This window comes from Eleginops maclovinus, chromosome 8, assembly GCF_036324505.1.
Source record: "Eleginops maclovinus isolate JMC-PN-2008 ecotype Puerto Natales chromosome 8, JC_Emac_rtc_rv5, whole genome shotgun sequence".
Lineage (NCBI taxonomy): Eukaryota > Metazoa > Chordata > Actinopteri > Perciformes > Eleginopidae > Eleginops > Eleginops maclovinus.
The window spans coordinates 16,557,651-16,572,725 of NC_086356.1; the positions used below are offsets into that span (position 1 = coordinate 16,557,651).

Genomic DNA, 15,075 nt, shown 5'->3' on the forward strand with positions numbered 1-15,075 from the left:
AATAATATTGTTACTTAGATACTCCTGCATATCATCATATTTTTTTTACCTGTAAGGTTCTCCTGGTATAGAAGGATTGACAGGGTATTCTAGCAGTGGTCGACAGTTGTGGCTGTCTGTCGGCCATCTTGGATTCAGAGGAAGTTCACTTGTAGTTACACAACTAACCACTGAATGAACCTCAATGGAGGGGGGCAGAAGAGAGCATTCGAAAGGCTGATATGCAATTCCTCCATAGAAGCCATTGCATTTAAGAGAAAATGACTTAAACAGCTGTCCACTGTAGTGACCGCTATGCACCCCAGGGTTGATAAACAATTTATTATTGCTTTATATTTATCAATCATTAATGACATCAACTGATCTTTCTCTACTACCTCATATATTTATTTGAGTTTTTAATATTTATAACTGCAGACTTGAAGACTTGATGAGAAAGTGAGTAATAATTATCGGTCTACCTGCGTTTACATCATCACGCATTGTTAATAATTGAGAGGATAAACACCAGTCAAGGTTGTTTAACACAACATGGCAACCCAAATAAAGAGAAACTATCCAGTTGTCTCACGCTAGATCTTCCCGTAGTGAAATTCTCCTCTTACAACGACCTGATTCCTAAGATTGTTTTTATAATGAGGTTTATTTTGGCCTCAGCCACCTTTCTAAAACTTGCTTACATTTCTGCCTTTGTCTGCACAAGTTTATTACCTCTTAAAGTAAAAGTCTGGTGTTGCATCTAAAGTTATAAATTACAGTTGTTTGCCAAAATAAACATCTGGAATACAACAGCTATGCCCTTGCAGAATAAGCTCTGCTGCAGCTGGCATCCAGCCATGAATGACTTATTTGAACAGCACAAGGAGCTTAGCCTCCTCTAGTAAAATATTGCTATTTTGAACCAAAACATGCAGAACTATTATTGTTGGACACGATTTATGATAAGCCAAAAATGCAGAGTGAGAGGTCTGTTTAAAACACATTTACACTGAATGATTGTCAGAGGTTTCCCTGGTAACCAAATATTTAAAGAAAATGGAGACATCAGCCTTCAGGGATATCTGATTTACTCAAGTCAACAAAAGGACTTTGATAAGAAATGACTGACTGGATTACAAGTGAAAAGAAGTCTGGTGTAAATAGAGAAAATTTGCCAAAAGGATGCTTTCCATCTCTAGTTTTTCCCAGTATCTAGTCATCACTCACGTGAAATCAGGCAAAACACAACCGCTTTTGACAATCTCATGATTAGCTCTTGAAGGGGGAGCATCTGGAAGCATTTGGCACCAACAATATCTGCAGGCCTGTTTTCTTATTGGTCTTTGATCACTGCTGAAGTTACAAATTATTGATGCATCAACATGCACACTGCCTTACCGGAAATAAAATATACATAATGACATAAACTGCTTTTACATGAATTCAAACTGCATGTCCCTCTCACAACATGTACTGCAGTAATGACTACTACAGTAGGACTTTTAGCAGTTACTTGTTTGTACCTTTAGGCATCCATGTATCACTCTTTTGTCTTTCTTGATGCATAAATCTAAACAGTAGGCTATGTTTAGATTCTGGCTACCCATGCCATTGCTCTATGTTTTTCCCAAATTTAAAAATGCACAGTAACACCTTCCTTCCTAAAGTGTCAGAAGTGCAGGATAACCTACCTTTTAGAATTTCTAAGGTGAAATTTTTCAGCAATTGTTTGCTTTGTCAAACTTGGTCATAAAAATGACAAACATAATACTGGGAATTTTCAATCATCTTATACACAGAAGGCAGCAGAGTCTTCTTTTTGAAAAGCCACAACTAATCGCATATTCGATAAATTAAAACTATTGTTGTGTCTTAATTGATCAATACCACTTAGACTATGACTAAGCTGTTGGTGTAATTTTAAGCCTCTTTAAGTTTTGATGTAGCTGCAGTGATGGGGAAATCCTTGGGTAGTATTTTGGGCAATTTTATATATACAGTCTATGATTTTGGGCCTGATATACACATCTCTCTCATGACTAATGGATGGAAATATTGTTGAAATAGTTATTCCTTCTAGGAACATGAAGTAAACTAATGATACTCTGAGGTAACATTTAACATTCAAATTCAGAGAAATAGAGGAACACTGGTGAAAGTGTCCCGATTCACTTATGAACTGTCTGTCTCTACATAACCCCAGAGGTGGAATAATAACAAACATTTAAAGTGAAAGCTGTTACATAAAGAGGTTACATAAGTGTTGATCACTGTCAAACATGCATGGAGGATTTATTTAAGTTTTGTTTTGTTTTGTAGGACCAGAAATATAAATCAGTGGGTAAAGGTTTTAGGTTTTCAAAGAATTCCTTCAGGGCTGACACGTAAAGAAACAGTTCAAAGGCACCAATAACAGGGTATCCATGTCGGCTTTACCTCTGACCTGCTCACAACATGAACACAGAGTATTTACAACAGAATTCCTTCAACACAGGACCTCGTGCTGTTTTCAAACTGTGCAGGTTGTAAATTAAACCAAAGGTCAGCTAGTGTTGTAAATCCTTTTTTCTTTCAATTATTTTGCCATAAATCATTTAAACTCAACCCAACCCTCTTATTGGCTGATTTTCACCGTAGTGTTGATGTAAAAAACAACAAAGTATAAATGTTTCCATGTTTGTTTCCAGTTAAAACGAATAATTTGACATTTTCCTCCACTTTATTCGTTTCATGAATATTGTACTGCAAAGTGATGCTTATTCGTGGTGGCAGCAATATGCTACTGTAATAATGAAACCATAATTGAATCTATTATAGCAACATTGAGTTTGTAAATGCCATTAAAAATAAACAAGGCAAGTATGCCTCTATGGAGCATATCAGATTTAATGAAGATTAAAGCAGATCGATTTAAATGCTCCAGTTCACTGACCAGCCCTGAAGTGGCTCTTAACCTTTCATTTGTGAATTTGTCAACCTGCAAAAACAGATAAAAAAAAAAAAAGTAAATGAATGAAATGAATTCCATATCCTTTAAAAGTAGTTGCAGTTAACTCATGGAGACAGAAGATTATACAGAAGAGTAGACACATTTTGAACTAAAACTTCCATCCAAGTACAGGACAGCAGCGCTCGGACCCCAGACGAGCATGCCAGCTCTAATCCCTCTCTGTCTGGAAGCACTGACCTCTTTTGTTCAGTTGATGGCTTATTACCGGTATTGATTTTGGCTCCTTTATTTTCACAGACTTCCTGCAGGGAGGCAGATGACCCATGCACATATCAGCTACTGTTTGGCTACATCAACAAACGCTACACATTTGCTCTGCTGAAGATAGATGTATTGTTTACTTCAGTATTTTATTTTTGGGTTTTTAGTACTGGCTGAAAGCTCCATTGTTATGGATTATGAGTGATGATTCTGGATTGAACCCTACACTTGTTTTGGGCTTTTTGTGGTCACCTCGTTGATGGAGGATTCATCTACAGGACGTTTTTACTCTGCTGCAGTTGAATCGGAGTTAACATGGGACAAACGTCTTAAACTGTAAGTGCAAAGAACTGACTGGCTGTTTGCGTATTATTCGGGTGTTTACCATAATCCTTGGTCTAATTTAGCATGTGTAGTAATGCCATTGATCTGGCAGAATAAATGCGGTCACTGCTGTGTGCAAAAGTGTATGGATATCCCCAGTCTAACTAGGTAGGTATTACTCAAATATTATATTATGTAAAGAACAAGTTCCTAAAAATTCAATGTAAATATGGATTTCCATTTTATGGTACTTTTTTTAGTTTTGTCCCTCTACGTTTGACAGCAAAAGTGATTATCTAAATGTGAATCAACTTATACATTTTGATGTATTGTTTTAAATGATGCCATTTAGTAGTATATAAAGTCTGTTAAATGAGTACGTCCTTATAGCTGCAACAGTGATCACTGATACCTTCATGTTGCTGGATCACTCATCATATTCCAGTACTGTATCGTATATTCTAAAATGGACCAAACTTTTTTTCAACATATTTTCTGTATTAAAGTCAAGTATTAACTGTTTTCTTTTGGATAGTGGGAAACTGAGTATTTCAGAATAATATTCTCAAAGTAGTGTAAACATTTCTTTTAACATGTATGATTTAATCTACAGTATACATTTTTTTTTTAAACGTAAGGAAAAAAGCCAATATCCATTCTCCAATGTCCAGTAAAACAATTAGACTTTTTAAAGAATCTAAAAGTATAAAATGACAGGGACAAGTAGCCCACAGCTGTAATGAAACTTTGACTTTTGTTTAGGAGTTGTTAAAAACAGCAGCTGGCTGACTTGTCAGCACATCTGGTTTAGAGCGACGACGTCCACAGTTGAGGCCCTCGCTCGCTCCCCCCATCACTCTCACTGTTTGAGATGTTTGTGTTTTCCTCACCATGGTTTTACAGACAGCAGTCATGTTCTCCTGGAGACTCATGGGAGTTTGAGGCGAACCGAACCTGATTCTAAAAGCAACCCTTAAAGTATAGCCGTTTCAAATCTCAATATCCTCATAGGGACATATGCCAGTTGAAATGTTGACACCTGTACAGAACGACGACTTGTGGACTGTTATTAAGGTAGTGTCAGAAGATGGTGCAAACAGTTTCTCAGAGTCGAGAGAAACACGTCCTTATTTAATGAACTAATCTTATGTAGGTCAATGGTCACTTCTTGTAACCAATTACAGTTATGGGGCAACAATGCCAATAAAGTCACTTCCACCTCTGTATCATTTAATCCAACCCTGAGGCAGCTGAAGCTTTAACAGCTCATTTCTCCTTTTGAAATAAATGCAAAATGTTCAGCAGAGCATCTTCCAAGTTCAAGTTTTCTAGCAGGATATCCATGGGAAAATGAAGAGCAACATCCATGGAAATGTCTCACCTCCCACAGTCACCCACATCTGATGGCAGCAGTACAGTCAGGGTAACAGATTGTTTTGGGTGGTTTGGGCAGGAGCTTATGATGAGGTGGGACATATTTTAGGAGTTGCTCTTCTTCACTTTTTCCAGTTATACTTCTTTGAGGAGAAATCCTTCACTGACCCAATCAGGAAGCTCTCATTTTCTTTTCCCATTAAATAGTTTCTGTCACGGCATAGTGGCAGATCTTTCTACTCTAACTCTTTGTAAGGCATTACTTTATCCATATTATCCAAAATACATATTTAACCCCAATTTCTTGTGAATTATTTCTCATTGGGATAATAGCTACAGTGAAAACTATGGAGGTGGTGGGATGTGTTAGCTTTTGAGTTTTTCAAATGTATTTCCAATGCTTTCAGTACCATAAAATAAATGGTCAGCCAAAACATTTGGTTGGAGACAAATGGTTCCAAACATCATAAATAATACAATACTTTTATGCATGTTTTCACACTAGTAGGGATTCAGTTAAGATATCTTTTCTTGGTTGCCCTGACTTTAAACAAATACATGCTGCCTAAATCCAGAGATGGAATCATTAAAACAGTCAAGCATTTCAATGGCAATACTCAATCAAAAACATTGGGACAATCTAAACAAAAACATTGGCATTGGACATGGTTATTTATTGAGGTGGCCTCTTTTAGAGTCTTAGATTGATCAAAAATGTTGATTGGCGTGATACATGAGTGAGGTAGTCCAGGGAACAGTGTGACAAGAAGTTTGTCAAAGAAAGTAAACATCACACATGTTTGGTTTCTTGGTTGTGGTTAACAACACTTCATGTTTTGCACAGTTTTGAAGTGAACAAGAACTTCTTAATCGAGGTACATATCGCTTCACCCAGGATTTTAAACCAATAAACATGTGACTTCATATTTGGAAGAACTTCACTCGTGTTCAGCAGGCACAGTGGTTTGGTGCTTGCCACAGTCAATGGCATATCCACTGTTTGTGGTTCGCTGCATTTCCATCCTTGCAACAAGGCTTGGTTTGGCCCCGAGAAATGTTGACATTGGAACATCAATGTTTTTGAAACCGCAAGGGATAGGTTTACATCTTTTCTTTACTTTATAAGGCTTTTTGGTTGCTGTCGTTATTCCTCCTGTCATTGCTCTTGTGAAGAGATTCTTTACTTATAATGTAAGGTCAAAGTTCAGCTGAAGATGATATGAGGCTTTAGCAATCTCCTTTAGACAAAACATGTGGGTTTCCTTCAAAGTGTTACCTTGCTCCTTGGCCCAAAGAAAATAAGAGTTTATGGCCATACTAGTGACTGTGCAACGTGGAATGCGTATGGCACAATGCTATTGTTCTCAAAAAGGCAATGTAAACATGCTAACACAACTTTTAGCATGTTCACGATCTATAGTTAACAGGGAAAGTTTTGCAGGTATTTGGTGTTGTATTGGACATCTAATGAAATCTACTGGCACCACTAGTTAGAAAATCCACTAAAGTTATGTAATTTGTCCCGAGGTGCATTTCATTGGGCGCATCCAATGTTATGGCAGTAACTAAAGTTAGTAGGCTTTGTCCTCAGGGCATCATAAGCATATGAACACAATCTCATGTAATTCCATTTAATAGCTGTAAAGACATTTCTGTCTGGACTAACCAACACTGCTATCACTTTTATTTCATCCTTCTAGCATTGCTAAAAGGATTAACTTCATTAGCATTGGTTAAATGTTGGTAGTTTGACCTTCATCTCTAACACTGGAATAGTTTGAAAAAATGATCTCTGCACTTCCAGTATGAGCAGCAGGAACAGCTGCTAACTTTTTGATGTAATAGAAATGTGAACCTCTTTTCAAACTCTTTAACTTGCTTATCGTTATAGATGACCGCAGAGGGATGTAAGGTTATTTAAAGTTTGGATTACATTCCTCTTGTCTTTGAATAATAAGTCCAATAATAGACACATGGCTTGGCGATGTTTAACTTAACGTAGACATGTTTATCCAGTAGTTTGATCTGAACTAACATTTTCAGATAAGCATGACATCAACTCTGTGTGCAGACTCTTCTTGATAACTCTTGGACTCCTATGTTTGAACTGACCTGTCAACACAACACACTTTTCTTAACGTCGACATGTTTATCCAGTAGTGTATGACCAGATAAGCATGACATCACTTTCCTCTTCCCGGGTGTGTGCAGAATCAGAAAATGTTTGGATCAGAGCAGCCGCTTCTTTATAAACTCTTGGACTTATCTGTTTGAGCTGACCTGTCAACGGAAATCCATCTTCATCTTCTCATCTCATTCTTCTCACTATAATGGTAAATCACAGTCTGCTGGAAATGATTTTAAGGTGTCTGTTTGGTATTTTGTGTTAAGTACATTAAAAACAGCTCTTCAAGAGAAAGATCTCTTCTCCCAACAAAACAATTTGACATCTTAATGCTGTTTGAAATGGAAACATTGTGCTCTTTTGTCTAGTGTCCACATTCAGAATGACTTATAAGGACCAAATATTGTGAAATATTTTCTGTTGACCTCACCAATTCTTTCCTGCAAATGATGCTGACTGTGCTGTATTGAAGCGATAAACATTTGGTAAAAATTGTGCATTTGTTACTGTGATAGCGCTTTGCATGAGGTTGTTATGGAGATACGCTCTGCTGATGGGGAGCTTGTTTTCTTTTTCTCTGTGTTTGACTGCAACACTTTGTAAATGGTATGACCTCATGTGGTAAATATTTAGTTGTACCTTGTTTCCTTCCACATTTTATACAAATAGAATCATAAGCAAAAAATGTTCATGGCTTTTCACGCGTATACAGCGCTGAATAGAGAGTCGAAGTGTCCCTCAGCAAGACAATGAACCCCTAAGCGCTCCCCTAAGCCAAGTTGGCGCCTTGCATGGCAGCCTCTGATACAGTGTGTAACTTATTGTATAATTGGGTGATATTGGCATGTTTTGTGTGTGCAAAGTGCTCAGAGTTGTTTGTAGAATCGAAAAGTGGCTTATTTAGACTGCAGCCTCCTCTGTGGTACCCTTTAGTCTAAGATCCTGTAAGAAGTTTATGAGCTGATGCATTGATATAATTCAGTCTTTGCTGCAGCAATGATGTACTTTAGTGACGCGTGGATGCTCAAGTCCACTTTTGTATCGGCTAAACCGATAAATTACAACTTCTGGGTCTCATTTAGTGATGCCGATAGCCATAAAAATACTTTTTCCTTTTGGCACACCTCGGGAAAGAGGCATCTGGAAATCAGCAGATATTTTTTTTAGGTAAATCCACTTCAGTTCGAACACGTAAAGTTATTTATGTGCTTCTGTTCATGTGAATGAGCCCAAAGCGCTAACTTAATAGGCCAATAGATGCGGAAAATCAGCGGAAGAGCCGGGTAACTTTATTACTCTGCATTTAAGCCTCTTCGGATTTAGGTGCCATTAAGCAACTTTTAAAGCAGGGGGCCTGCTTTAATCAATGTATAAAGTTGACTGATTATTGCCCCAGTATGCAACATTTCTATAAAGAGTAAGGGAAAAACAACACTTTTATCAGGGAAAACAAGGACAGTTTAGAAGAGAGGATTTTAACTCAAATTTGACCAAATATACTGAAACAAACGAAGTGAATTACAATAAATGTCATGTGTCCAGAATGAACACGATTCAAATAAAATAACTAAATCGACACTCTGTTTCATTTCAAAAGAACTGCTGCTATGAAGTATTCAGTCTCCACCTGTACAAAATGACTGTGTAGACGTCAGACCTGCTCAGTGTAGCTTAAGAATCACTGAAGCCAAGTTGTCATAAATAATTAGACAAGTTTAATTTTTGGTGACTTCAGTGTGCATATTTGTATAATAGATTTGTGTGTGTGTGTGTGTGTGTGTGTGTGTGTGTGTGTGTGTGTGTGTGTGTGTGTGTGTGTGTGTGTGTGTGTGTGTGTGTGTGTGTGTGTGTGTGTGTGTGTGTGTGTGTGTGTGTGTGTGTGTGTGATATGGTGTTGGTTGGCGGTGCAGATGATGTGTGAAGTGAAGTTGACGGCTTTCCTGCAGATGGACTTCCACTGCAAAACATCATCTCCATGTAATGTTAGCCACATTGTACACATGTTGGGTTTCCATTGTTAATCCCACAGATGAGCCACATTTCATGCATCTCATCCGACGGAACATCTCATTTATGTATCCTCAACCTGCTTTTATCAGACATGAAAGGATCCCTCAATGATAATGATCACTTGCAGACACCTCTGTTCTTCCTGTCATCTGCAGTGAAACTGTGGGCTGTGCTGCCTCAATGTGCCCTGACAGTTTGAAATATACTGTATCTATCTACATCATGTTTTTATTTTAAACTAGGTGTGCACTTTATGTCCTCGATGCAGGTCAGCATTGAGTAATTCTCCCACATCAGATAAATAATTTACCTCCCTCTGTTCCCAGTTGAATATGATACATTTCTTAGTCTGTTATATCTGTATATCTATAGTCATAGTAACAGTTGTACCAAAATATTAAAATAAAAAATACAGTTTTTCTGTGAAATTACCCTGATATAAGGAAAGGATATCATAATAACTTTTAAAAAATCATTTACAATATCTTTTATAGAACACAGAGACTTTTATTAGCCTATTCCTCAAACGGATGAAAAACTACGGACCTCACAGTGTCACAGCAGGAGTGAGAACGATCACTTCATGCTCCTACACATTTTCCATATGTTGTGTCCAAGGGGAGACCACAGAGTTCCTGCAGCTGTGTGCATGAAAGCGCTGAGTAGCTGCTAACTAAGGCCAGACTGAGTCGCCTGTGTGAACAGCGGCCATCTGCCACCGCGGTGAAATGTCAGCTGAATGGAATGAGGCAGGCCTGGAAACCGGGGAGTCCTTGCAGCTCAGCAGAGTGCCCTATTATAACTTATCAAGAAGCATTTTCAGCTGTGTGGCATAGCTTTTGGAGAGACGATAACTGTGTTCTGATTCAAAATATTTAGCTTCCAAAAGAAGCTATAATTAACAGTGCAGAGATCAGTTAAGAGTAGTCAACAACTTCTGTTGAACAAACAAAGTTTTTTATTATTTTAAAATGCAAAGATGTTTTGTAGACTGTTCAATACTGAATTTTGGAGGCTGATACTGATGTTACTTTGCATTTAAAAAACACCAGATAGTGATACATGCAGTCCTTGAATATTTTCCCTTCTTAACCAAGGACTTTAAGAGCTTAAACATAACAAACGTCATATTAATGTTAAAACTGTGCTTTAGAGCAGGGGTGTCCACACTTTTTTCACTGAGGGCCACATACAGTAAAACATGTGAAGGGCTGGGCCCCTCACTAGAAGTGAGGTATATTGCCTCATAAGTTCAGTTATAAGTTAGCAAAATAAATCAAAAGTAGGTAAATTATGCTGAATACTTGAATATGCTTTAAGAAAACCAACCATCACAGCTCTCTATTGGTTTCATTTATTTACACAAAGTGTTGGCAGCTCACTCCTGAAACAGAAGGACCTGATTGCCTATCATAAGAGGAAATATGAAGGTGTTACTTCGAGCTTGGTATATAAATAGGTTATTGGGATTTTTTTTAACAACTAAGATTTGTTAGAACATGTTATTAACTTTATGATTTTATGAATTTATTTGAAAAGTGGGTTCATTAACACGTGAATCCTACTGTGTAATATCTGTTTACATATATATTTAACAAGTACAATATAAGAAAAACACAAGTTTTATGTTGGGGCCTTATTCAACTATACTTTTTGAATTTGCTGAGGGCCGATTCAAAATGGACAACGGGCCGCAGTTGGCCCCCTGGCCGTAGGTTGGACACCCCTGCTTTAGAGACTACAAATATAAACAGTATATGTTTTTGCAACTGTGCAAGTTGTAGGAAATTAAATGTAATAGTTTGCAAGTATATATCCTTTAATAAAGGATTTTTTACTGATGAAAAATGAGAAATATACACCAATTTAAGGAGTAAGGGCTGTGCTAGACGTCCGTCCTGTGCTAAGGGTTGGGTATCTTGCCAAAGATCACTTCTAAATATTGACCGACAGGCGGCCGCTCTACCTCCTGAGCAACAGCCCCTTGATGATTCATCTTTATTGGAAAAAGATTAAAACATTTTTGCTACCTACAACGTTCTCCAATCTATAGTGCTATCTCTTCAAGATAAACTGTTACTGCTCTCTGGCTGACAACTCTCAGAAAAATACAGCCTGCATCAACGGCAATCATTGCGTTGCTTTAAAGGGTCTCAAGCCAACTGAATACAACTTGTTTACTGCAATCAGAGATATTTAAATATTTCTTCAACCGTCTGTTATTTAAAAGTTAGAAGCTGAATTGTTTCATAGAAATGTTATACAGAGCCTTAGCAGGATTGCGATTGGCATGAATGTCATCAACACCCGAGAGGGGATTATGGTCTAATGCATTGATGTAAACACCAACAGAGCCTTAGCATGAGTTTCAGTACAATATCCCAGTCAACACGTTTACAGCTGCTTTCGGCTGGATTTGGATGTCTGTCGGGACTTTGCTGATGTATTTTGGAACAATGTGTATTGCTTGAAAGCCTAAGAAGATCTGTTGGGGGGGGAAATGTTTCCACTGTCTTGTTGAGTTGGCACACTTCAGTGTTATTGTGAGAACAGTATTGTTGGAATCAGCTAGACATGCCATTTTCTGCAAAACACATCAAAGAGGAGCCATACAACTCTGTACTTTTTTATTGGATGCATTAAAGATTATAAAGTTATTGTTAGGTAATGATAAATGCCGTCAGAGGAAATGAATTTAATTTAAACTTCTGACTGCGGCAGATTATATCTACCGCCACATTTTCTCTCCTCATTTCAGGATGCTCTTTGTGTTGTTAATAACTCCTCTACATCTTCACTTTACAACACTGAGTTCAACGGGGCATGCATCACTGACAAAGGACTCTCCTAATGCAGTCAATGCATGTCTTTATCTTTCTTTGTGTGTTTTTAATTAGCATCGATAATTTCTCTCCCAACTGAAAAAGACAATTAACTTAAGAAATTGGATTTAGTTGAACTCAACACAACACATGCATTCCTTTTGTAGTTTGGAAGTTTGGGCAGTGTTTTGAATCTGAGGAGTTCCAATTATGAGTAATGATAAGGTTATCTTAACAAGTTTACGTGAAATTGCTTATCTAATATGAATTAAGAGTAATTTATTTGCCACTACTTTGGTCTAAAACTAAATGTCTCCATAACCATTAGATGGATTGCCTTGGAACTTTTGTAGAGGCATTTGCCTAGTTCCCCCTCAGGGTGAATTTAAATACCTTGGTGATCCATTAACTTGTCATCTCGTGCCATCATCAGGTCAATTTTCAATATGTCTGGGTTCATGACCAAATACACGATAAACTAACTACTAATACATACTTGACACTTAAGCCTCATTCATCTAATACGCAATTTGCTCACCGCAAAATTGGTTCGAGAGCCTTGCAGTTAAAACAGCTAGTTAAGCCTTACGCAGCTTAGCACAGCTGACATGTGATTGGTTGCCCATCGAAAGGTCAGCCGCAATCCAGGTCAAGTTGAGGTAATTTGAACGTTGAGTGCCACGCTTGGCAACAACCACTGATGTGTTGGTAATTGATTAATGCCTGGTCATTTTCAGCAGATATAAACAGGCTGTCCCTAAAGCCAGGATGCAGTGATAAGCTTAAGTGCTAGCTTACATCTTACTTTAAACTAAAAAAAAAAGTATCACCAGGTAGCTTTAAAAAAGTGTGTGACTGTTTCTGTGCCCATATTATTCTGCAACATGTATCATCTAAAAATATTATGTGTCTGAAAGCAGCTCTGCATTCTTCTCATCTCTATGATATTAGCTGATGAATGACTGATCACTTATCTTATTAACAATATCTCTTCCTGTGGTTGATAAGGCTCTAACTCAACCCTGCCAAACACAGCTGTTAACAAAGGGCCACATTTAGTAGAGATCATTCACCAATGTCACTATAATCCTTAAACGAATGCCTGGGAGTGCAGATCCTCTAATCTGTAAAGCGCACAAGCTCATTAGAGCTACCACACGGAGACAACAAAGGGATCTCCATGCACAGTTTGCCGTCCATGCTTTGGTGGAAGCTGCATTTTTAGTTGTGACTGCAATCAGCAGCTCTCAGCAGATGTGCTGGCATCCTCCGGAGGGAGCAGAGAGGGATTTGTGATGCCTTCAGAGCCATATTAGTTCATGTTTGTGTGAGCTGTGACATCTCTGGTCTGCTGAGTGTCTGCACATGGCCTTTAACTGACTCAGTCAGACCGATGACGATGTAGCACCACATATGAGGATGCATTGCGCTCCGCCTTTCTTTCGTTTCTTTGTCTGTATCACAGTTATTTGGTCAGTGTACAGTAATGTATTCAGTTAAATAACTTTTAAACAAAAGCTTGCTGTCACATGTCTTTACCTTACATAACAGGCAGCTTTTGACGACCAGCTCTTATCCTGACACAAACGGTTGGCAGATACAGTTTCACAAGTTTCTTGTAAGTGCCACTGGTTCACATGAGTTATAGTGGGTTATTAAAAACTAATGAGGTCTTCAAAGAATGTGCTTTTTGTTGTGTTTCTGTGTTTATGAGTACTAAGCGCTTGTTGATAATAAATCAGGTGACGTGCTAGAAAAAAAATCCCCAAATATAAAAGTTTGGAGAAACAGATATAACACAATATGATTTTGATCTTTACACATGGGCTCTACTATAAACCATGCAAGGGGAATGCAAGTTCTTGGTGGCCTCCTTTATGTGGGATAACACAGTTTAACCTCCATATAATACTGTTCCTCTTTCTGTTAGTGTTGTACTCTTCAACTAGAAAAGATCAAACAGTAGCCTGCAGTTACCTCCTACCTTAGAGCATCTTGCAAAACACACCCTGTAATTGTAGAGCAGCATAATTAAACATCAAGTAAGTTTCCATGTAAATATTCCACAGTAATCCATGTCAACATGAAAAAAATGACTCTTTCATTGTAGTTGTCTTTTCGCAATGTTTGGAAACTCCCTGGCAGTCATGTTGCAATTTATTTTCGGGACATTTTCCTTTGGTAACATTAAAACATAGTGTGTTGTACAAACAAAAAACAATATAAAGGTAAAGGTTAGGTAATTATTATCCATCATTAAAACTATATTTTTCTGACCTCATTGTTTATTTTAGGTGAACAGTGGAGCCTCAACTACCCATCAAATATTGAGCTCTATGATTAAAACCCTGTCCAAAGGTCAGACTGGGACACTTTGTTTTTCTTTATGCCAGTTCAGCCTGTTAGGATTATAGAGAACTGACCAAGTAGCAGTCAGAGCAACTGTATGGATTGGATGTCTTTGCTATAATTTCTAAGAAAGACTGTGGCTATAAACTACCAATGAATGTTTGGTCTTTGGATGCAAAAATTATTTCCACTTCCTGAAAGGAGAAAACTTAATTAGATAAAAACAGTTTATTGACACTACAATTTGATTAGAGTGGCTCAGTGGAAGAATCCTTTGACTTTTCTTTACTACCACCATGAAGTACACATTTGTTTTCTTGGTTAGAATGTCTTGACCACTATGGATGGATTGGCTTGACATTTGGTACAAACAAGGATAAATGTCCATAAGTGTGGTGATCCCCTGACCGTTCTTTGGGTTATTATGGCGCTGTAAACATCTGCAAAGCTAAAATTTTAGTTCTAATTATCTTAATTGTCTTGCCTTATTGTAATCATAACTGCCATTTTGTTTATACTGTTTATATATAGCTGGAGTAGCAAAAGTGTGCAAATGTGTTCTGTTTTTGCCTGAGCCACATGGGTTGTGTAGTACACGTGAAACGTGAAGTCTTGAATTAAAAGTGGCTTCTGTGTGACCGATTTACTCGGTTCCATACACCATATTCTCATTATTCAGGGCTCTCCTTCGGACCAGATCCCTGGGGTCTTCTTGAGCCGAGTAGAAGATTGGAATTTGATGAATGGTGACAGATTTTATGATTGCACCCTCTCTCTTTGAGATACGTGGAGTCCGTCTCTAACATGTATCACTTTTCTGTTTTGCTTCACAACATCTTGAAAAACAGACACTTGTTGTCTTTGAATCTTGTGGCTTTGTT

The 15,075-nt window shown here is 37.8% G+C and overlaps 1 protein-coding gene across 1 annotated transcript in view; it reads left to right on the forward strand.

Annotated features, from left to right (window-relative positions):
* Nucleotides 1-3,324: 3,324 nt before the first annotated feature.
* Nucleotides 3,325-15,075, forward strand: part of LOC134868824 (tenascin-like) — a 41,663-nt gene continuing 29,912 nt past the window's right edge. Inside the window, exon 1 of the mRNA XM_063890136.1 lies at nt 3,325-3,526. The gene's annotated coding sequence lies outside the window, so the exon portion shown is untranslated. The remainder of the gene's footprint in view (nt 3,527-15,075) is intronic.